Here is a 23967-nt window from a genome sequence, read left to right as displayed (position 1 = left end):
GGTGTATATCAGGGTGCGGTGTATATCAGGGTGCGGTGTATATCAGGGTGTGGTGTGTATCAGGGTGCGGTGTATATCAGGGTGCGGTGTATATCAGGGTGCGGTGTGTATCAGGGTGCGGTGTATATAAGGGTGCGGTGTATATCTGGGTGCGGTGTGTATCAGGGTGCGGTGTATATCAGGGTGTGGTGTGTATCAGAGTGTGGTGTATATCAGAGTGCGGTGTATATCAGGGTGCGGTGTATATCAGGGTGTGGTGTATATCAGGGTGCAGTGTATATCAGGATGTGGTGTATATCAGGGTGTGGTGTATTTCAGGGTGCAGTGTATATCAGGGTGTGGTGTATTTCAGGGTGTGGTGTATATCAGGGTGCAGTGTATATCAGGGTGTGGTGTGTATCAGGGTGCGGTGTATATCAGGGTGCGGTGTATATCAGGGTGCGGTGTGTATCAGGGTGCGGTGTACATAAGGGTGCGGTGTATATCAGGGTGCGGTGTACATAAGGGTGCGGTGTATATCAGGGTGCGGTGTATATCAGGGTGCGGTGTGTATCAGGGTGCAGTGTACATAAGGGTGCGGTGTATATCAGTGTGTGGTGTGTATCAGGGTGCGGTGTGTATCAGGGTGCAGTGTACATAAGGGTGCGGTGTATATCAGTGTGTGGTGTGTATCAGGGTGCGGTGTATATCAGAGTGCGGTGAATATCAGGGTGCAGTGTATATCAGGGTGCGGTATATATCAGGGTGCGGTATATATCAGGGTGCGGTGTATATCAGGGTGCGGTGTATATCAGGGTGCGGTGTATATCAGGGTGCGGTATATATCAGGGTGCGGTGTACATCAGGGTGCGGTGTGTATCAGGGTGCGGTGTGTATCAGGGTGCGGTGTATATAAGGGTGCGGTGTATATCAGGGTGCGGTGTGTATCAGGGTGCGGTGTATATAAGGGTGCGGTGTGTATCAGGGTGCGGTGTATATCAGGGTGCGGTGTGTATCAGGGTGCGGTGTATATAAGGGTGCGGTGTATATCTGGGTGCGGTGTATATCAGAGTGCGGTGTACATCAGGGTGCGGTGTATATCAGGGTGTGGTGTATATCAGAGTGCGGTGTATATCAGGGTGCGGTGTATATCAGGGTGTGTTGTATATCAGGGTGCGGTGTATATCAGGGTGCGGTGTATATCAGGGTGCAGTGTATATCAGGGTGCGGTGTATATCAGGGTGTGTTGTATATCAGGGTGCGGTGTATATCAGGGTGTGTTGTATCTCAGGGTGCGGTGTATATCAGGGTGCGGTGTATATCAGGGTGCGGTGTATATCAGGGTGTGGTGTATATCAGAGTGCGGTGTATATCAGGGTGCGGTGTATATCAGGGTGCGGTGTATATCGGTGTGGCGTGTATCAGGGTGCGGTGTATATCAGGGTGCGGTGTATATCAGGGTGTGGTGTATATCAGGGTGCGGTGTATATCAGGGTGCGGTGTGTATCAGGGTGCGGTGTATATCAGGGTGCGGTGTATATCAGGGTGTGGTGTATATCAGGGTGTGGTGTGTATCAGGGTGCGGTGTATATCAGGGTGTGGTGTGTATCAGGGTGCGGTGTATATCAGGGTGTGGTGTATATCTGGGTGTGGTGTATATCAGGGTGAGGTGTATATCAGGGTGTGGTGTGTATATCAGGGTGCGGTGTGTATCAGGGTGCGGTGTATATCAGAGTGCGGTGTATATCAGGGTGCGGTGTATATCAGGGTGTGGTGTATATCAGGGTGTGGTGTATATCAGGGTGTGGTGTATATCTGGGTGTGGTGTATATCAGGGTGCGGTGTATATCAGGGTGCGGTGTATATCAGAGTGCGGTGTATATCAGGGTGAGGTGCATATCAGGGTGTGGTGTATATCAGGGTGCGGTGTATATCAGGGTGTGGTGTATATCAGGGTGTGGTGTATATCAGGGTGCGGTGTATATCAGGGTGCGGTGTATATCAGAGTGCGGTGTATATCAGGGTGAGGTGTATATCAGGGTGTGGTGTATATCAGGGTGCGGTGTATATCAGGGTGTGGTGCATATCAGGGTGTGGTGTATATCAGGGGGTGGTGTATATCAGGGGGTGGTGTATATCAGGGTGTGGTGCATATCAGGGTGTGGTGTATATCAGGGGGTGGTGTATATCAGGGTGCGGTGTATATCAGGGGGTGGTGTATAACAGGGTGTGGTGCATATCAGGGTGTGGTGTATATCAGGGGGTGGTGTATATCAGGGTGCGGTGTATATCAGACTGTGTTGTATATCAGGGTGCAGTGTATATCAGGGTGTGGTGTATATCAGGGTCCGGTGTATATCAGGGTGAGGTGTATATCAGGGTGTCGTGTATATCAGGGTGCGGTGTATATCAGGGTGCGGTGTATATCAGGGTGTGGTGTATATCAGGGTGCGGTGTATATCAGGGTGTGGTGCATATCAGGGTGCGGTGTATATCAGGGTGTGGTGTATATCAGGGTGTGGTGTATATCAGGATGTGGTGTATATCAGGGTGCGGTGTATATCAGGGTGTGGTGTATATCGGAGTGCGGTGTATATCAGAGTGCGGTGTATATCAGGGTGAGGTGTATATCAGGGTGTGGTGTATATCAGGGTGTGGTGTATATCAGGGTGCGGTGTATATCAGGTTGCGGTGTATATCAGAGTGCGGTGTATATCAGGGTGCGGTGTATATCAGGGTGCGGTGTATATCAGGGTGTGGTGTATTTCAGGGTGTGGTGTATATCTGGGTGTGGTGTATATCAGGGTGCGGTGTATATCAGGGTGCGGTGTATATCAGAGTGCGGTGTATATCAGGGTGAGGTGTATATCAGGGTGTGGTGTATATCAGGGTGCGGTGTATATCAGGGTGCGGTGTATATCAGGGTGTGGTGTATATCAGGGTGCGGTGTATATCAGGGTGTGGTGTATATCAGAGTGCGGTGTATATCAGGGTGAGGTGTATATCAGGGTGCGGTGTATATCAGGGTGTGGTGTATATCAGGGTGAGGTGTATTTCAGGGTGAGGTGTATATCAGGGTGTGGTGTATATCAGGGTGCGGTGTATATCAGGGTGCGGTGTATATCAGGGTGTGGTGTATATCAGAGTGCGGTGTATATCAGGGTGAGGTGTATATCAGAGTGCGGTGTATTTCAGGGTGAGGTGTATATCAGGGTGTGGTGTGTATCAGGGTGTGGTGTATATCAGGGTGTGGTGTATATCAGAGTGCGGTGTATTTCAGGGTGAGGTGTATATCAGGGTGTGGTGTATATCTGGGTGCGGTGTATATCAGGGTGCGGTGTATATCAGAGTGCGGTGTATATCAGGGTGCGGTGTATATCAGTGTGCGGTGTATATCAGGGTGCGGTGTATATCAGGGTGCGGTGTATATCAGGGTGTGGTGTATATCAGGGTGTGGTGTATATGAGGGTGCGGTGTATATCAGGGTGTGGTGTATATCAGGGTGCGGTGTATATCAGAGTGCGGTGTATATCAGGGTGCGGTGTATATCAGGGTGCGGTGCATATCAGGGTGCGGTGTATATCAGGGTGCGGTGTATATCAGGGTGCGGTGCATATCAGGGTGCGGAGTATATCAGGGTGCGGTGTGTATCTGGGTGCGGTGTATATCAGGGTGTGGTGTATATCAGGGTGCGGTGTAGATCAGAGTGCGGTGTATATCAGGGTGCGGTGTATATCAGGGTGCGGTGTATATCAGGGTGCAGTGTATATCAGGGTGCGGTGTATATCAGGGTGCGGTGTGTATCAGGGTGTGGTGTATATCAGGGTGCGGTGTATATCAGGGTGCGGTGTATATCAGGGTGTGGTGTGTATCAGGGTGCGGTGTATATCAGGGTGCGGTGTATATCAGGGTGCGGTGTGTATCAGGGTGCGGTGTATATAAGGGTGCGGTGTATATCTGGGTGCGGTGTGTATCAGGGTGCGGTGTATATCAGGGTGTGGTGTGTATCAGAGTGTGGTGTATATCAGGGTGTGGTGTATATCAGGGTGTGGTGTGTATCAGGGTGAGGTGTATATCAGGGTGTGGTGTATATCAGGGTGTGGTGTATATCAGGGTGTGGTGTGTATCAGGGTGTGGTGTGTATCAGGGTGTGGTGTATATCAGGGTGTGGTGTGTATCAGGGTGTGGTGTGTATCAGGGTGCGGTGTATATCAGGGTGTGGTGTGTATCAGGGTGTGGTGTATATCAGGGTGTGGTGTGTATCAGGGTGTGGTGTATATCAGGGTGTGGTGTGTATCAGGGTGTGGTGTATATCAGGGTGTGGTGTGTATCAGGGTGTGGTGTGTATCAGGGTGTGGTGTATATCAGGGTTTGGTGTGTATCAGGGTGTGGTGTATATCAGGGTGCGGTGTATATCAGGGTGTGGTGTGTATCAGGGTGTGGTGTATATCAGGGTGTGGTGTGTATCAGGGTGTGGTGTGTATCAGGGTGTGGTGTATATCAGGGTTTGGTGTGTATCAGGGTGTGGTGTATATCAGGGTGTGGTGTGTATCAGGGTGTGGTGTGTATCAGGGTGTGGTGTGTATCAGGGTGTGGTGTATATCAGGGTGTGGTGTATATCAGGGTGTGGTGTGTATCAGGGTGTGGTGTATATCAGGGTGCGCTGTATATCAGGGTGTGGTGTGTATCAGGGTGTGGTGTATATCAGGGTGTGGTGTGTATCAGGGTGTGGTGTGTATCAGGGTGTGGTGTATATCAGGGTGTGGTGTATATCAGGGTGTGGTGTGTATCAGAGTGTGGTGTATATCAGGGTGTGGTGTATATCAGGGTGTGGTGTATATCAGGGTGTGGTGTATATCAGGGTGCGGTGTGTATCAGAGTGTGGTGTATATCAGGGTGTGGTGTATATCAGGGTGTGGTGTATATCAGGGTGCGGTGTGTATCAGAGTGTGGTGTATATCAGGGTGTGGTGTATATCAGGGTGTGGTGTGTATCAGGGTGCGGTGTATATCAGGGTGTGGTGTGTATCAGAGTGTGGTGTATATCAGGGTGCGGTGTATATCAGGGTGTGGTGTGTATCAGAGTGTGGTGTATATCAGAGTGTGGTGTATATCAGGGTGCGGTGTTTATCAGAGTGTGGTGTATATCAGGGTGTGGTGTATATCAGGGTGTGGTGTATATCAGGGTGTGGTGTATATCAGGCTGTGGTGTGTATCAGAGTGTGGTGTATATCAGAGTGTGGTGTATATCAGGGTGTGGTGTATATCAGGGTGTGGTGTATATCAGGGTGTGGTGTATATCAGGGTGTGGTGTGTATCAGAGTGTGGTGTATATCAGAGTGTGGTGTATATCAGGGTGTGGTGTATATCAGGGTGCGGTGTATATCAGGGTGTGGTGTATATCAGGGTGTGGTGTGTATCAGAGTGTGGTGTATATCAGAGTGTGGTGTATATCAGGGTGCGGTGTATATCAGGGTGTGGTGTATATCAGGGTGTGGTGTATATCAGGGTGTGGTGTATATCAGGGTGTGGTGTATATCAGGGTGTGGTGTATATCAGGGTGCAGTGTGTATCAGAGTGTGGTGTATATCAGAGTGTGGTGTATATCAGGGTGTGGTGTATATCAGGGTGCGGTGTATATCAGGGTGTGGTGTATATCAGGGTGTGGTGTATATCAGGGTGCGGTGTATATCAGGGTGTGGTGTATATCAGGGTGCGGTGTATATCAGGGTGCGGTGTATATCAGGGTGTGGTGTATATCAGGGTGCAGTGTGTATCAGAGTGTGGTGTATATCAGGGTGCAGTGTGTATCAGAGTGTGGTGTATATCAGAGTGCGGTGTATATCAGGGTGTGGTGTATATCAGGGTGTGGTGTATATCAGGGTGTGGTGTATATCAGGGTGCGGTGTGTATCAGAGTGTGGTGTATATCAGGGTGAGGTGTATATCAGAGTGTGGTGTATATCAGGGTGCGGTGTGTATCAGAGTGTGGTGTATATCAGAGTGTGGTGTATATCAGGGTGCGGTGTGTATCAGAGTGTGGTGTATATCAGGGTGTGGTGTATATCAGGGTGTGGTGTATATCAGGGTGTGGTGTATATCAGGGTGTGGTGTGTATCAGAGTGTGGTGTATATCAGAGTGTGGTGTATATCAGGGTGTGGTGTGTATCAGAGTGTGGTGTATATCAGGGTGCGGTGTATATCAGGGTGTGGTGTATATCAGGGTGTGGTGTGTATCAGAGTGTGGTGTATATCAGAGTGTGGTGTATATCAGGGTGTGGTGTATATCAGGGTGTGGTGTATATCAGGGTGTGGTGTATATCAGGGTGTGGTGTGTATCAGGGTGTGGTGTGTATCAGAGTGTGGTGTATATCAGAGTGTGGTGTATATCAGGGTGTGGTGTGTATCAGAGTGTGGTGTATATCAGGGTGCGGTGTATATCAGAGTGTGGTGTATATCAGGGTGTGGTGTGTATCAGAGTGTGGTGTATATCAGAGTGTGGTGTATATCAGGGTGTGGTGTGTATCAGAGTGTGGTGTATATCAGGGTGTGGTGTGTATCAGAGTGTGGTGTATATCAGAGTGTGGTGTATATCAGGGTGTGGTGTGTATCAGAGTGTGGTGTATATCAGGGTGTGGTGTGTATCAGAGTGTGGTGTATATCAGGGTGTGGTGTGTAGCAGAGTGTGGTGTATATCAGGGTGCGGTGTATATCAGAGTGCGGTGTATATCAGGGTGCGGTGTATATCAGGGTGTGGTGTATATCAGGGTGTGGTGTATTTCAGGGTGTGGTGTATATCAGGGTGTGGTGTATATCAGGGTGTGGTGTATATCAGGGTGTGGTGTATATCAGGGTGCGGTGTATATCAGGGTGTGGTGTGTATCAGGGTGTGGTGTATATCAGGGTGTGGTGTATATCAGGGTGTGGTGTATATCAGGGTGTGGTGTATATCAGGGTGTGGTGTGTATCAGGGTGTGGTGTATATCAGGGTGTGGTGTATTTCAGGGTGTGGTGTATATCAGGGTGCAGTGTATATCAGGGTGCGGTGTATATCAGGGTGCGGTGTATATCAGGGTGCGGTGTGTATCAGGGTGCGGTGTACATAAGGGTGCGGTGTATATCAGGGTGCGGTGTACATAAGGGTGCGGTGTATATCAGGGTGCGGTGTATATCAGGGTGCGGTGTGTATCAGGGTGCAGTGTACATAAGGGTGCGGTGTATATCAGGGTGCGGTGTACATAAGGGTGCGGTGTATATCAGGGTGCGGTGTATATCAGGGTGTGGTGTGTATCAGGGTGCGGTGTACATAAGGTGCGGTGTATATCAGAGTGCGGTGAATATCAGGGTGCAGTGTATATCAGGGTGCGGTATATATCAGGGTGCGGTATATATCAGGGTGCGGTGTATATCAGGGTGCGGTGTATATCAGGGTGCGGTGTATATCAGGGTGCGGTATATATCAGGGTGCGGTGTACATCAGGGTGCGGTGTGTATCAGGGTGCGGTGTGTATCAGGGTGCGGTGTATATAAGGGTGCGGTGTATATCAGGGTGCGGTGTGTATCAGGGTGCGGTGTATATAAGGGTGCGGTGTGTATCAGGGTGCGGTGTATATCAGGGTGCGGTGTGTATCAGGGTGCGGTGTATATAAGGGTGCGGTGTATATCTGGGTGCGGTGTATATCAGAGTGCGGTGTACATCACGGTGCAGTGTATATCAGGGTGTGGTGTATATCAGAGTGCGGTGTATATCAGGGTGTGTTGTATATCAGGGTGCGGTGTATATCAGGGTGCGGTGTATATCAGGGTGCGGTGTATATCAGGGTGTGGTGTATATCAGAGTGCGGTGTATATCAGGGTGCGGTGTATATCAGGGTGCGGTGTATATCAGGGTGTGGTGTGTATCAGGGTGCGGTGTATATCAGGGTGTGGTGTGTATCAGGGTGCGGTGTATATCAGAGTGCGGTGTATATCAGGGTGAGGTGTATATCAGGGTGCGGTGTATATCAGGGTGTGGTGTATATCAGGGTGCGGTGTATATCAGAGTGCGGTGTATATCAGGGTGAGGTGTATATCAGGGTGTGGTGTATATCAGGGTGTGGTGTGTATCAGGGTGTGGTGTATATCAGAGTGCGGTGTATATCAGGGTGTGGTGTGTATCAGGGTGTGGTGTGTATCAGGGTGTGGTGTGTATCAGGGTGTGGTGTATATCAGGGTGCGGTGTATATCAGAGTGCGGTGTATATCAGGGTGTGGTGTATATCAGGGTGTGGTGTGTATCAGGGTGTGGTGTGTATCAGGGTGTGGTGTATATCAGGGTGCGGTGTATATCAGAGTGCGGTGTATATCAGGGTGTGGTGTATATCAGGGTGTGGTGTATATCAGGGTGTGGTGTATATCAGGGTGTGGTGTATATCAGAGTGCGGTGTATATCAGGGTGTGGTGTGTATCAGGGTGTGGTGTGTATCAGGGTGCGGTGTATATCAGGGTGTGGTGTATATCAGGGTGAGGTGTGTATCAGGGTGCGGTGTATATCAGAGTGCGGTGTATATCAGGGTGAGGTGTGTATCAGAGTGCGGTGTATATCAGAGTGCGGTGTATATCAGGGTGAGGTGTGTATCAGGGTGCGGTGTATATCAGAGTGCGGTGTATATCAGGGTGAGGTGTATATCAGGGTGTGGTGTATATCAGGGTGCGGTGTATATCAGGGTGTGGTGTATATCAGGGTGCGGTGTATATCAGAGTGCGGTGTATATCAGGGTGCGGTGTATATCAGGGTGTGGTGTATATCAGGGTGCGGTGTATATCAGAGTGCGGTGTATATCAGGGTGAGGTGTATATCAGGGTGTGGTGTATATCAGGGTGCGGTGTATATCAGGGTGTGGTGTATATCAGGGTGTGGTGTGTATATCAGGGTGTGGTGTATATCAGGGTGTGGTGTATATCAGGGTGTGGTGTATATCAGGGTGTGGTGTATATCAGGGTGTGGTGTATATCAGGGTGTGGTGTGTATATCAGGGTGTGGTGTATATCAGGGTGTGGTGTATATCAGGGTGCGGTGTATATCAGGGTGTGGTGTGTATCAGAGTGTGGTGTATATCAGGGTGTGGTGTATATCAGGGTGTGGTGTATATCAGGGTGTGGTGTATATCAGGGTGTGGTGTATATCAGGGTGTGGTGTGTATATCAGGGTGTGGTGTATATCAGGGTGTGGTGTATATCAGGGTGCGGTGTATATCAGGGTGTGGTGTGTATCAGGGTGTGGTGTATATCAGGGTGTGGTGTGTATATCAGGGTGTGGTGTATATCAGGGTGTGGTGTATATCAGGGTGTGGTGTATATCAGGGTGTGGTGTATATCAGGGTGTGGTGTATATCAGGGTGTGGTGTGTATCAGGGTGTGGTGTGTATCAGGGTGTGGTGTATATCAGGGTGTGGTGTATATCAGGGTGCGGTGTATATCAGGGTGTGGTGTGTATCAGGGTGTGATGTGTATCAGGGTGTGGTGTATATCAGGGTGTGGTGTATATCAGGGTGTGGTGTATATCAGGGTGTGGTGTGTATCAGGGTGAGGTGTATATCAGGGTGTGGTGTGTATCAGGGTGTGGTGTGTATCAGGGTGTGGTGTATATCAGGGTGTGGTGTATATCAGGGTGTGGTGTATATCAGGGTGTGGTGTGTATCAGGGTGTGGTGTGTATCAGGGTGTGGTGTGTATCAGGGTGTGGTGTATATCAGGGTGTGGTGTGTATCAGGGTGTGGTGTGTATCAGGGTGTGGTGTATATCAGGGTGTGGTGTATATCAGGGTGTGGTGTGTATCAGGGTGTGGTGTATATCAGGGTGTGGTGTGTATCAGGGTGTGGTGTATATCAGGGTGTGGTGTATATCAGGGTGTGGTGTGTATCAGGGTGTGGTGTGTATCAGGGTGTGGTGTATATCAGGGTGTGGTGTGTATCAGGGTGTGGTGTGTATCAGGGTGCGGTGTATATCAGGGTGTGGTGTGTATCAGGGTGTGGTGTATATCAGGGTGTGGTGTGTATCAGGGTGTGGTGTATATCAGGGTGTGGTGTATATCAGGGTGTGGTGTGTATCAGGGTGTGGTGTGTATCAGGGTGTGGTGTATATCAGGGTGTGGTGTGTATCAGGGTGTGGTGTATATCAGGGTGTGGTGTGTATCAGGGTGTGGTGTATATCAGGGTGTGGTGTGTATCAGGGTGTGGTGTATATCAGGGTGCGGTGTATATCAGGGTGTGGTGTGTATCAGGGTGTGGTGTATATCAGGGTGTGGTGTGTATCAGGGTGTGGTGTATATCAGGGTGCGGTGTGTATCAGGGTGTGGTGTATATCAGGGTGTGGTGTATATCAGGGTGTGGTGTGTATCAGGGTGTGGTGTATATCAGGGTGCGGTGTATATCAGGGTGTGGTGTGTATCAGGGTGTGGTGTATATCAGGGTGTGGTGTATATCAGGGTGTGGTGTATATCAGGGTGCGGTGTGTATCAGGGTGTGGTGTGTATCAGGGTGTGGTGTATATCAGGGTGTGGTGTGTATCAGGGTGTGGTGTATATCAGGGTGTGGTGTATATCAGGGTGTGGTGTGTATCAGGGTGTGGTGTGTATCAGGGTGTGGTGTGTATCAGGGTGTGGTGTGTATCAGGGTGTGGTGTGTATCAGGGTGTGGTGTATATCAGGGTGTGGTGTATATCAGGGTGCGGTGCATATCAGGGTGCGGTGTATATCAGGGTGTGGTGTATATCAGGGTGTGGTGTATATCAGGGTGCGGTGTGTATCAGGGTGCGGTGTATATCAGGGTGCGGTGTGTATCAGGGTGTGGTGTGTATCAGGGTGTGGTGTATATCAGGGTGTGGTGTATATCAGGGTGCGGTGCATATCAGGGTGCGGTGTATATCAGGGTGTGGTGTATATCAGGGTGTGGTGTATATCAGGGTGCGGTGTGTATCAGGGTGCGGTGTATATCAGGGTGCGGTGTGTATCAGGGTGTGGTGTGTATCAGGGTGTGGTGTATATCAGGGTGTGGTGTGTATCAGGGTGTGGTGTATATCAGGGTGTGGTGTATATCAGGGTGTGGTGTATATCAGGGTGCGGTGTGTATCAGGGTGCGGTGTATATCAGGGTGTGGTGTGTATCAGGGTGTGGTGTATATCAGGGTGTGGTGTGTATCAGGGTGTGGTGTGTATCAGGGTGTGGTGTATATCAGGGTCTGGTGTGTATCAGGGTGTGGTGTATATCAGGGTGTGGTGTGTATCAGGGTGTGGTGTATATCAGGGTGCGGTGTATATCAGGGTGTGGTGTATATCAGGGTGTGGTGTATATCAGGGTGTGGTGTATATCAGGGTGTGGTGTGTATCAGGGTGTGGTGTATATCAGGGTGTGGTGTATATCAGGGTGTGGTGTGTATCAGGGTGTGGTGTGTATATCAGGGTGTGGTGTATATCAGGGTGTGGTGTGTATCAGGGTGTGGTGTATATCAGGGTGTGGTGTATATCAGGGTGTGGTGTGTATCAGGGTGTGGTGTATATCAGGGTGTGGTGTATATCAGGGTGTGGTGTGTATCAGGGTGTGGTGTATATCAGGGTGTGGTGTGTATCAGGGTGTGGTGTATATCAGGGTGTGGTGTATATCAGGGTGTGGTGTGTATCAGGGTGTGGTGTATATCAGGGTGTGGTGTATATCAGGGTGTGGTGTATATCAGGGTGTGGTGTATATCAGGGTGTGGTGTGTATCAGGGTGTGGTGTATATCAGGGTGTGGTGTATATCAGGGTGTGGTGTGTATCAGGGTGTGGTGTATATCAGGGTGTGGTGTATATCAGGGTGTGGTGTGTATCAGGGTGTGGTGTATATCAGGGTGTGGTGTGTATCAGGGTGTGGTGTATATCAGGGTGTGGTGTGTATCAGGGTGTGGTGTGTATATCAGGGTGTGGTGTATATCAGGGTGTGGTGTGTATCAGGGTGTGGTGTATATCAGGGTGTGGTGTATATCAGGGTGTGGTGTGTATATCAGGGTGTGGTGTATATCAGGGTGTGCTGTGTATCAGGGTGTGGTGTGTATCAGGGTGCGGTGTATATCAGGGTGTGGTGTGTATCAGGGTGCGGTGTATATCAGGGTGTGGTGTATATCAGGGTGTGGTGTGTATATCAGGGTGTGGTGTGTATCAGGGTGTGGTGTATAACAGGGTGTGGTGTGTATCAGGGTGCGGTGTATATCAGGGTGTGGTGTGTATCAGGGTGCGGTGTATATCAGGGTGTGGTGTATATCAGGGTGTGGTGTGTATATCAGGGTGCGGTGTGTATCAGGGTGTGGTGTATATCAGGGTGTGGTGTATATCAGGGTGTGGTGTGTATATCAGGGTGCGGTGTGTATCAGGGTGTGGTGTATATCAGGGTGCGGTGTATATCAGGGTGTGGTGTGTATCAGGGTGCGGTGTATATCAGGGTGTGGTGTATATCAGGGTGTGGTGTGTATATCAGGGTGCGGTGTGTATCAGGGTGTGGTGTATATCAGGGTGTGGTGTGTATCAGGGTGTGGTGTGTATCAGGGTGTGGTGTATATCAGGGTGTGGTGTGTATATCAGGGTGCGGTGTGTATCAGGGTGCGGTGTATATCAGGGTGTGGTGTATATCAGGGTGTGGTGTGTATATCAGGGTGCGGTGTGTATCAGGGTGCGGTGTATATCAGGGTGTGGTGTGTATCAGGGTGCGGTGTATATCAGGGTGTGGTGTGTATCAGGGTGTGGTGTATATCAGGGTGTGGTGTGTATATCAGGGTGTGGTGTATATCAGGGTGTGGTGTGTATCAGGGTGTGGTGTGTATATCAGGGTGTGGTGTATATCAGGGTGTGGTGTATATCAGGGTGTGGTGTGTATATCAGGGTGTGGTGTGTATATCAGGGTGTGGTGTATATCAGGGTGTGGTGTATATCAGGGTGTGGTGTGTATATCAGGGTGTGGTGTGTATATCAGGGTGTGGTGTGTATCAGGGTGCGGTGTATATCAGGGTGTGGTGTGTATCAGGGTGTGGTGTATATCAGGGTGTGGTGTGTATATCAGGGTGTGGTGTGTATCAGGGTGTGGTGTATATCAGGGTGTGGTGTATATCAGGGTGTGGTGTATATCAGGGTGTGGTGTATATCAGGGTGTGGTGTATATCAGGGTGTGGTGTGTATATCAGGGTGTGGTGTATATCAGGGTGTGGTGTATATCAGGGTGTGGTGTGTATCAGGGTGTGGTGTGTATATCAGGGTGTGGTGTGTATATCAGGGTGTGGTGTATATCAGGGTGTGGTGTGTATATCAGGGTGTGGTGTGTATATCAGTGTGTGGTGTGTATCAGGGTGCGGTGTATATAAGGGTGCGGTGTATATCTGGGTGCGGTGTATATCAGAGTGCGGTGTACATCAGGGTGCGGTGTATATCAGGGTGTGGTGTATATCAGAGTGCGGTGTATATCAGGGTGTGTTGTATATCAGGGTGCGGTGTATATCAGGGTGCGGTGTATATCAGGGTGCGGTGTATATCAGGGTGTGGTGTATATCAGAGTGCGGTGTATATCAGGGTGCGGTGTATATCAGGGTGCGGTGTATATCAGGGTGTGGTGTGTATCAGGGTGCGGTGTATATCAGGGTGTGGTGTGTATCAGGGTGCGGTGTATATCAGAGTGCGGTGTATATCAGGGTGAGGTGTATATCAGGGTGCGGTGTATATCAGGGTGTGGTGTATATCAGGGTGCGGTGTATATCAGAGTGCGGTGTATATCAGGGTGAGGTGTATATCAGGGTGTGGTGTATATCAGGGTGTGGTGTGTATCAGGGTGTGGTGTATATCAGAGTGCGGTGTATATCAGGGTGTGGTGTGTATCAGGGTGTGGTGTGTATCAGGGTGTGGTGTGTATCAGGGTGTGGTGTATATCAGGGTGCGGTGTATATCAGAGTGCGGTGTATATCAGGGTGTGGTGTATATCAGGGTGTGGTGTATATCAGGGTGTGGTGTATATCAGAGTGCGATGTATATCAGGGTGTGGTGTATATCAGGGTGTGGTGTATATCAGAGTGCGGTGTATATCAGGGTGTGGTGTGTATCAGGGTGTGGTGTGTATATCAGGGTGCAGTGTATATCAGGGTGTGGTGTGTATCAGGGTGTGGTGTGTATCAGGGTGTGGTGTATATCAGGGTGCGGTGTATATCAGAGTGCGGTGTATATCAGGGTGTGGTGTATATCAGGGTGTGGTGTATATCAGGGTGTGGTGAATATCAGGGTGTGGTGTATATCAGAGTGCGGTGTATATCAGGGTGTGGTGTGTATCAGGGTGTGGTGTGTATCAGGGTGCGGTGTATATCAGGGTGTGGTGTATATCAGGGTGAGGTGTGTATCAGGGTGCGGTGTATATCAGAGTGCGGTGTATATCAGGGTGAGATGTGTATCAGAGTGCGGTGTATATCAGAGTGCGGTGTATATCAGGGTGAGGTGTGTATCAGGGTGCGGTGTATATCAGAGTGCGGTGTATATCAGGGTGAGGTGTATATCAGGGTGTGGTGTATATCAGGGTGCGGTGTATATCAGGGTGTGGTGTATATCAGGGTGCGGTGTATATCAGAGTGCGGTGTATATCAGGGTGCGGTGTATATCAGGGTGTGGTGTATATCAGGGTGCGGTGTATATCAGAGTGCGGTGTATATCAGGGTGAGGTGTATATCAGGGTGTGGTGTATATCAGGGTGCGGTGTATATCAGGGTGTGGTGTATATCAGGGTGCGGTGTATATCAGAGTGCGGTGTATATCAGGGTGAGGTGTATATCAGAGTGCGGTGTATATCAGGGTGAGGTGTATATCAGGGTGTGGTGTATATCAGGGTGTGGTGTATATCAGGGTGTGGTGTGTATATCAGGGTGTGGTGTGTATATCAGGGTGTGGTGTGTATCAGGGTGTGGTGTGTATCAGGGTGTGGTGTATATCAGGGTGTGGTGTATATCAGGGTGCGGTGTATATCAGGGTGTGGTGTGTATCAGGGTGTGGTGTGTATCAGGGTGTGGTGTATATCAGGGTGTGGTGTATATCAGGGTGTGGTGTATATCAGGGTGTGGTGTGTATCAGGGTGTGGTGTGTATCAGGGTGTGGTGTATATCAGGGTGTGGTGTGTATCAGGGTGTGGTGTGTATCAGGGTGTGGTGTGTATCAGGGTGTGGTGTATATCAGGGTGCGGTGTATATCAGGGTGCGGTGTGTATCAGGGTGTGGTGTGTATCAGGGTGTGGTGTGTATCAGGGTGTGGTGTGTATCAGGGTGTGGTGTATATCAGGGTGTGGTGTATATCAGGGTGCGGTGTATATCAGGGTGTGGTGTGTATCAGGGTGTGGTGTGTATCAGGGTGTGGTGTATATCAGGGTGTGGTGTATATCAGGGTGTGGTGTATATCAGGGTGTGGTGTATATCAGGGTGTGGTGTGTATCAGGGTGTGGTGTGTATCAGGGTGTGGTGTGTATATCAGGGTGTGGTGTATATCAGGGTGTGGTGTGTATCAGGGTGTGGTGTATATCAGGGTGTGGTGTATATCAGGGTGTGGTGTGTATCAGGGTGTGGTGTATATCAGGGTGTGGTGTATATCAGGGTGTGGTGTGTATCAGGGTGTGGTGTATATCAGGGTGTGGTGTGTATCAGGGTGTGGTGTATATCAGGGTGTGGTGTATATCAGGGTGCGGTGTGTATCAGGGTGTGGTGTATATCAGGGTGTGGTGTATATCAGGGTGTGGTGTGTATATCAGGGTGTGGTGTATATCAGGGTGTGGTGTGTATCAGGGTGTGGTGTGTATCAGGGTGCGGTGTATATCAGGGTGTGGTGTGTATCAGGGTGCGGTGTATATCAGGGTGTGGTGTATATCAGGGTGTGGTGTGTATATCAGGGTGTGGTGTGTATCAGGGTGTGGTGTATAACAGGGTGTGGTGTGTATCAGGGTGCGGTGTATATCAGGGTGTGGTGTATTTCAGGGTGTGGTGTGTATATCAGGGTGCGGTGTGTATCAGGGTGTGGTGTATATCAGGGTGTGGTGTATATCAGGGTGTGGTGTGTATATCAGGGTGCGGTGTGTATCAGGGTGTGGTGTATATCAGGGTGCGGTGTATATCAGGGTGTGGTGTGTATCAGGGTGCGGTGTATATCAGGGTGTGGTGTATATCAGGGTGTGGTGTGTATATCAGGGTGCGGTGTGTATCAGGGTGTGGTGTATATCAGGGTGTGGTGTGTATCAGGGTGTGGTGTGTATCAGGGTGTGGTGTATATCAGGGTGCGGTGTGTATCAGGGTGTGGTGTATATCAGGGTGTGGTGTGTATCAGGGTGTGGTGTATATCAGGGTGTGGTGTGTATATCAGGGTGCGGTGTGTATCAGGGTGCGGTGTATATCAGGGTGCGGTGTATATCAGGGTGTGGTGTGTATATCAGGGTGCGGTGTGTATCAGGGTGCGGTGTATATCAGGGTGTGGTGTGTATCAGGGTGCGGTGTATATCAGGGTGTGGTGTGTATCAGGGTGTGGTGTATATCAGGGTGTGGTGTGTATATCAGGGTGTGGTGTATATCAGGGTGTGGTGTGTATCAGGGTGTGGTGTGTATATCAGGGTGTGGTGTATATCAGGGTGTGGTGTATATCAGGGTGTGGTGTGTATATCAGGGTGTGGTGTGTATATCAGGGTGTGGTGTATATCAGGGTGTGGTGTATATCAGGGTGTGGTGTGTATATCAGGGTGTGGTGTGTATATCAGGGTGTGGTGTGTATCAGGGTGCGGTGTATATCAGGGTGTGGTGTGTATCAGGGTGTGGTGTATATCAGGGTGTGGTGTGTATATCAGGGTGTGGTGTGTATCAGGGTGTGGTGTATATCAGGGTGTGGTGTATATCTGGGTGTGGTGTATATCAGGGTGTGGTGTATATCAGGGTGTGGTGTATATCAGGGTGTGGTGTATATCAGGGTGTGGTGTGTATATCAGGGTGTGGTGTATATCAGGGTGTGGTGTATATCAGGGTGTGGTGTATATCAGGGTGTGGTGTGTATCAGGGTGTGGTGTGTATATCAGGGTGTGGTGTGTATATCAGGGTGTGGTGTATATCAGGGTGTGGTGTGTATATCAGGGTGTGGTGTGTATATCAGTGTGTGGTGTGTATCAGGGTGTGGTGTATATCAGGGTGTGGTGTGTATATCAGGGTGTGGTGTATATCAGAGTGCGGTGTATATCAGGGTGCGGTGTATATCAGGGTGTGGTGTGTATCAGGGTGAGGTGTATATCAGGGTGTGGTGTATATCAGGGTGCGGTGTATATCAGGGTGAGGTGTATATCAGGGTGTGGTGTATATCAGGGTGCGGTGTATATCAGGGTGTGGTGTATATCAGGGTGTGGTGTATATCAGGGTGTCGTGTGTATATCAGGGTGTGGTGTGTATCAGGGTGCGGTGTATATCAGGGTGTGGTGTGTATCAGGGTGCGGTGTATATCAGGGTGTGGTGTATATCAGGGTGCGGTGTGTATCAGGGTGTGGTGTATATCAGGGTGTGGTGTGTATCAGGGTGCGGTGTATATCAGGGTGTGGTGTATATCAGGGTGTGGTGTGTATCAGGGTGCGGTGTATATCAGGGTGTGGTGTGTATATCTGGGTGCGGTGTATATCAGGGTGCGGTGTATATCAGGGTGTGGTGTATATCAGGGTGAGGTGTATATCAGGGTGTGGTGTGTATATCAGGGTGCGGTATATATCTGGGTGTGGTGTATATCAGGGTGCGGTGTATTTCAGGGTGCGGTGTATATCAGAGTGCGGTGTATATCAGGGTGAGGTGTATATCAGGGTGAGGTGTATATCAGGGTGTGGTGTATATCAGGGTGCGGTGTATATCAGGGTGTGGTGTATATCAGGGTGTGGTGTATATCAGGGTGCGGTGTATATCAGGGGGTGGTGTATATCAGGGTGTGGTGTATATCAGGGGGTGGTGTATATCAGGGTGTGGTGTATATCAGGGGGTGGTGTATATCAGGGTGTGGTGCATATCAGGGTGTGGTGTATATCAGGGGGTGGTGTATATCAGGGTGTGGTGTATATCAGGGGGTGGTGTATATCAGGGTGTGGTGTATATCAGGGTCCGGTGTATATCAGGGTGAGGTGTATATCAGGGTGTGGTGTATATCAGGGTGTGGTGTATATCAGGGTGTGGTGTATATCAGGGTGTGGTGTGTATATCAGGGTGTGGTGTATATCAGGGTGTGGTGTATATCAGGGTGTGGTGTGTATCAGGGTGTGGTGTGTATATCAGGGTGTGGTGTGTATATCAGGGTGTGGTGTATATCAGGGTGTGGTGTGTATATCAGGGTGTGGTGTGTATATCAGTGTGTGGTGTGTATCAGGGTGCGGTGTATATAAGGGTGCGGTGTATATCTGGGTGCGGTGTATATCAGAGTGCGGTGTACATCAGGGTGCGGTGTATATCAGGGTGTGGTGTATATCAGAGTGCGGTGTATATCAGGGTGTGTTGTATATCAGGGTGCGGTGTATATCAGGGTGCGGTGTATATCAGGGTGCGGTGTATATCAGGGTGTGGTGTATATCAGAGTGCGGTGTATATCAGGGTGCGGTGTATATCAGGGTGCGGTGAATATCAGGGTGTGGTGTGTATCAGGGTGCGGTGTATATCAGGGTGTGGTGTGTATCAGGGTGCGGTGTATATCAGAGTGCGGTGTATATCAGGGTGAGGTGTATATCAGGGTGCGGTGTATATCAGGGTGTGGTGTATATCAGGGTGCGGTGTATATCAGAGTGCGGTGTATATCAGGGTGTGGTGTGTATCAGGGTGTGGTGTGTATCAGGGTGAGGTGTATATCAGGGTGTGGTGTATATCAGGGTGTGGTGTGTATCAGGGTGTGGTGTATATCAGAGTGCGGTGTATATCAGGGTGTGGTGTGTATCAGGGTGTGGTGTGTATCAGGGTGTGGTGTGTATCAGGGTGTGGTGTATATCAGGGTGCGGTGTATATCAGAGTGCGGTGTATATCAGGGTGTGGTGTATATCAGGGTGTGGTGTATATCAGGGTGTGGTGTATATCAGAGTGCGATGTATATCAGGGTGTGGTGTATATCAGGGTGTGGTGTATATCAGAGTGCGGTGTATATCAGGGTGTGGTGTGTATCAGGGTGTGGTGTGTATATCAGGGTGCAGTGTATATCAGGGTGTGGTGTGTATCAGGGTGTGGTGTGTATCAGGGTGTGGTGTATATCAGGGTGCGGTGTATATCAGAGTGCGGTGTATATCAGGGTGTGGTGTATATCAGGGTGTGGTGTATATCAGGGTGTGGTGAATATCAGGGTGTGGTGTATATCAGAGTGCGGTGTATATCAGGGTGTGGTGTGTATCAGGGTGTGGTGTGTATCAGGGTGCGGTGTATATCAGGGTGTGGTGTATATCAGGGTGAGGTGTGTATCAGGGTGCGGTGTATATCAGAGTGCGGTGTATATCAGGGTGAGATGTGTATCAGAGTGCGGTGTATATCAGAGTGCGGTGTATATCAGGGTGAGGTGTGTATCAGGGTGCGGTGTATATCAGAGTGCGGTGTATATCAGGGTGAGGTGTATATCAGGGTGTGGTGTATATCAGGGTGCGGTGTATATCAGGGTGTGGTGTATATCAGGGTGCGGTGTATATCAGAGTGCGGTGTATATCAGGGTGCGGTGTATATCAGGGTGTGGTGTATATCAGGGTGCGGTGTATATCAGAGTGCGGTGTATATCAGGGTGAGGTGTATATCAGGGTGTGGTGTATATCAGGGTGCGGTGTATATCAGGGTGTGGTGTATATCAGGGTGCGGTGTATATCAGAGTGCGGTGTATATCAGGGTGAGGTGTATATCAGAGTGCGGTGTATATCAGGGTGAGGTGTATATCAGGGTGTGGTGTATATCAGGGTGTGGTGTATATCAGGGTGTGGTGTGTATATCAGGGTGTGGTGTGTATATCAGGGTGTGGTGTGTATCAGGGTGTGGTGTGTATCAGGGTGTGGTGTATATCAGGGTGTGGTGTATATCAGGGTGCGGTGTATATCAGGGTGTGGTGTGTATCAGGGTGTGGTGTGTATCAGGGTGTGGTGTATATCAGGGTGTGGTGTATATCAGGGTGTGGTGTATATCAGGGTGTGGTGTGTATCAGGGTGTGGTGTGTATCAGGGTGTGGTGTATATCAGGGTGTGGTGTGTATCAGGGTGTGGTGTGTATCAGGGTGTGGTGTGTATCAGGGTGTGGTGTATATCAGGGTGCGGTGTATATCAGGGTGCGGTGTGTATCAGGGTGTGGTGTGTATCAGGGTGTGGTGTGTATCAGGGTGTGGTGTGTATCAGGGTGTGGTGTATATCAGGGTGTGGTGTATATCAGGGTGCGGTGTATATCAGGGTGTGGTGTGTATCAGGGTGTGGTGTGTATCAGGGTGTGGTGTATATCAGGGTGTGGTGTATATCAGGGTGTGGTGTATATCAGGGTGTGGTGTATATCAGGGTGTGGTGTGTATCAGGGTGTGGTGTATATCAGGGTGTGGTGTATATCAGGGTGTGGTGTGTATCAGGGTGTGGTGTGTATATCAGGGTGTGGTGTATATCAGGGTGTGGTGTGTATCAGGGTGTGGTGTATATCAGGGTGTGGTGTATATCAGGGTGTGGTGTGTATCAGGGTGTGGTGTATATCAGGGTGTGGTGTATATCAGGGTGTGGTGTGTATCAGGGTGTGGTATATATCAGGGTGTGGTGTGTATCAGGGTGTGGTGTATATCAGGGTGTGGTGTATATCAGGGTGCGGTGTGTATCAGGGTGTGGTGTATATCAGGGTGTGGTGTATATCAGGGTGTGGTGTGTATATCAGGGTGTGGTGTATATCAGGGTGTGGTGTGTATCAGGGTGTGGTGTGTATCAGGGTGCGGTGTATATCAGGGTGTGGTGTGTATCAGGGTGCGGTGTATATCAGGGTGTGGTGTATATCAGGGTGTGGTGTGTATATCAGGGTGTGGTGTGTATCAGGGTGTGGTGTATAACAGGGTGTGGTGTGTATCAGGGTGCGGTGTATATCAGGGTGTGGTGTATATCAGAGTGTGGTGTATATCAGGGTGTGGTGTGTATATCAGGGTGCGGTGTGTATCAGGGTGTGGTGTATATCAGGGTGTGGTGTATATCAGGGTGTGGTGTGTATATCAGGGTGCGGTGTGTATCAGGGTGTGGTGTATATCAGGGTGTGGTGTATATCAGGGTGTGGTGTGTATATCAGGGTGCGGTGTGTATCAGGGTGTGGTGTATATCAGGGTGCGGTGTATATCAGGGTGTGGTGTGTATCAGGGTGCGGTGTATATCAGGGTGTGGTGTATATCAGGGTGTGGTGTGTATATCAGGGTGCGGTGTGTATCAGGGTGTGGTGTATATCAGGGTGTGGTGTGTATCAGGGTGTGGTGTGTATCAGGGTGTGGTGTATATCAGGGTGCGGTGTGTATCAGGGTGTGGTGTATATCAGGGTGTGGTGTGTATCAGGGTGTGGTGTATATCAGGGTGTGGTGTGTATATCAGGGTGCGGTGTGTATCAGGGTGCGGTGTATATCAGGGTGCGGTGTATATCAGGGTGTGGTGTGTATATCAGGGTGCGGTGTGTATCAGGGTGCGGTGTATATCAGGGTGTGGTGTGTATCAGGGTGCGGTGTATATCAGGGTGTGGTGTGTATCAGGGTGTGGTGTATATCAGGGTGTGGTGTGTATATCAGGGTGTGGTGTATATCAGGGTGTGGTGTGTATCAGGGTGTGGTGTGTATATCAGGGTGTGGTGTATATCAGGGTGTGGTGTATATCAGGGTGTGGTGTGTATATCAGGGTGTGGTGTGTATATCAGGGTGTGGTGTATATCAGGGTGTGGTGTATATCAGGGTGTGGTGTGTATATCAGGGTGTGGTGTGTATATCAGGGTGTGGTGTGTATCAGGGTGCGGTGTATATCAGGGTGTGGTGTGTATCAGGGTGTGGTGTATATCAGGGTGTGGTGTGTATATCAGGGTGTGGTGTGTATCAGGGTGTGGTGTATATCAGGGTGTGGTGTATATCTGGGTGTGGTGTATATCAGGGTGTGGTGTATATCAGGGTGTGGTGTATATCAGGGTGTGGTGTATATCAGGGTGTGGTGTGTATATCAGGGTGTGGTGTATATCAGGGTGTGGTGTATATCAGGGTGTGGTGTATATCAGGGTGTGGTGTGTATCAGGGTGTGGTGTGTATATCAGGGTGTGGTGTGTATATCAGGGTGTGGTGTATATCAGGGTGTGGTGTGTATATCAGGGTGTGGTGTGTATATCAGTGTGTGGTGTGTATCAGGGTGTGGTGTATATCAGGGTGTGGTGTGTATATCAGGGTGTGGTGTATATCAGAGTGCGGTGTATATCAGGGTGCGGTGTATATCAGGGTGTGGTGTGTATCAGGGTGAGGTGTATATCAGGGTGTGGTGTATATCAGGGTGCGGTGTATATCAGGGTGAGGTGTATATCAGGGTGTGGTGTATATCAGGGTGCGGTGTATATCAGGGTGTGGTGTATATCAGGGTGTGGTGTATATCAGGGTGTGGTGTATATCAGGGTGTCGTGTGTATATCAGGGTGTGGTGTGTATCAGGGTGCGGTGTATATCAGGGTGTGGTGTGTATCAGGGTGCGGTGTATATCAGGGTGTGGTGTATATCAGGGTGCGGTGTGTATCAGGGTGTGGTGTATATCAGGGTGTGGTGTGTATCAGGGTGCGGTGTATATCAGGGTGTGGTGTATATCAGGGTGTGGTGTGTATCAGGGTGCGGTGTATATCAGGGTGTGGTGTGTATATCTGGGTGCGGTGTATATCAGGGTGCGGTGTATATCAGGGTGTGGTGTATATCAGGGTGAGGTGTATATCAGGGTGTGGTGTGTATATCAGGGTGCGGTATATATCTGGGTGTGGTGTATATCAGGGTGCGGTGTATTTCAGGGTGCGGTGTATATCAGAGTGCGGTGTATATCAGGGTGAGGTGTATATCAGGGTGAGGTGTATATCAGGGTGTGGTGTATATCAGGGTGCGGTGTATATCAGGGTGTGGTGTATATCAGGGTGTGGTGTATATCAGGGTGCGGTGTATATCAGGGGGTGGTGTATATCAGGGTGTGGTGTATATCAGGGGGTGGTGTATATCAGGGTGTGGTGTATATCAGGGGGTGGTGTATATCAGGGTGTGGTGCATATCAGGGTGTGGTGTATATCAGGGGGTGGTGTATATCAGGGTGTGGTGTATATCAGGGGGTGGTGTATATCAGGGTGTGGTGTATATCAGGGTCCGGTGTATATCAGGGTGAGGTGTATATCAGGGTGTCGTGTATATCAGGGTGCGGTGTATATCAGGGTGTGGTGTATATCAGGGTGCGGTGTATATCAGGGTGTGGTGTATATCAGGGTGCGGTGTATATCAGGGTGTGGTGCATATCAGGGTGCGGTGTATATCAGAGTGTGGTGTATATCAGGGTGCAGTGTATATCAGGGTGCGGTGTATATCAGGGTGCGGTGTATATCAGGGTGCTGTGAATATCAGGGTGCGGTGTGTATCAGGGTGCGGTGTATATCAGGGTGCGGTGTATATCTGGGTGCGGTGTATATCAGGGTGTGGTGTATATCAGGGTGTGGTGTATATCAGGGTGTGGTGTGTATCAGGATGCGGTGTATGTCAGGGTGCGGTGACTATCAGGGTGCAGTGTATATCAGGGTGTGGTGTATATCAGGGTGCGGTGTATATCAGAGTGCGGTGTATATCAGGGTGCAGTGTATATCAGGGTGCGGTGTATATCAGGGTGCGGTGTGTATCAGGGTGCGGTGTATATCAGGGTGCGGTGTATATCTGGGTGCGGTGTATATCAGGGTGTGGTGTATATCAGGGTGCGGTGTAGATCAGAGTGCGGTGTATATCAGGGTGCGGTGTATATCAGGGT

This window comes from Mustelus asterias, chromosome 24 (assembly GCF_964213995.1).
Source record: "Mustelus asterias chromosome 24, sMusAst1.hap1.1, whole genome shotgun sequence".
Taxonomy (NCBI): Eukaryota; Metazoa; Chordata; class Chondrichthyes; order Carcharhiniformes; family Triakidae; genus Mustelus; species Mustelus asterias.
This window is presented reverse-complemented; position numbering follows the sequence as displayed.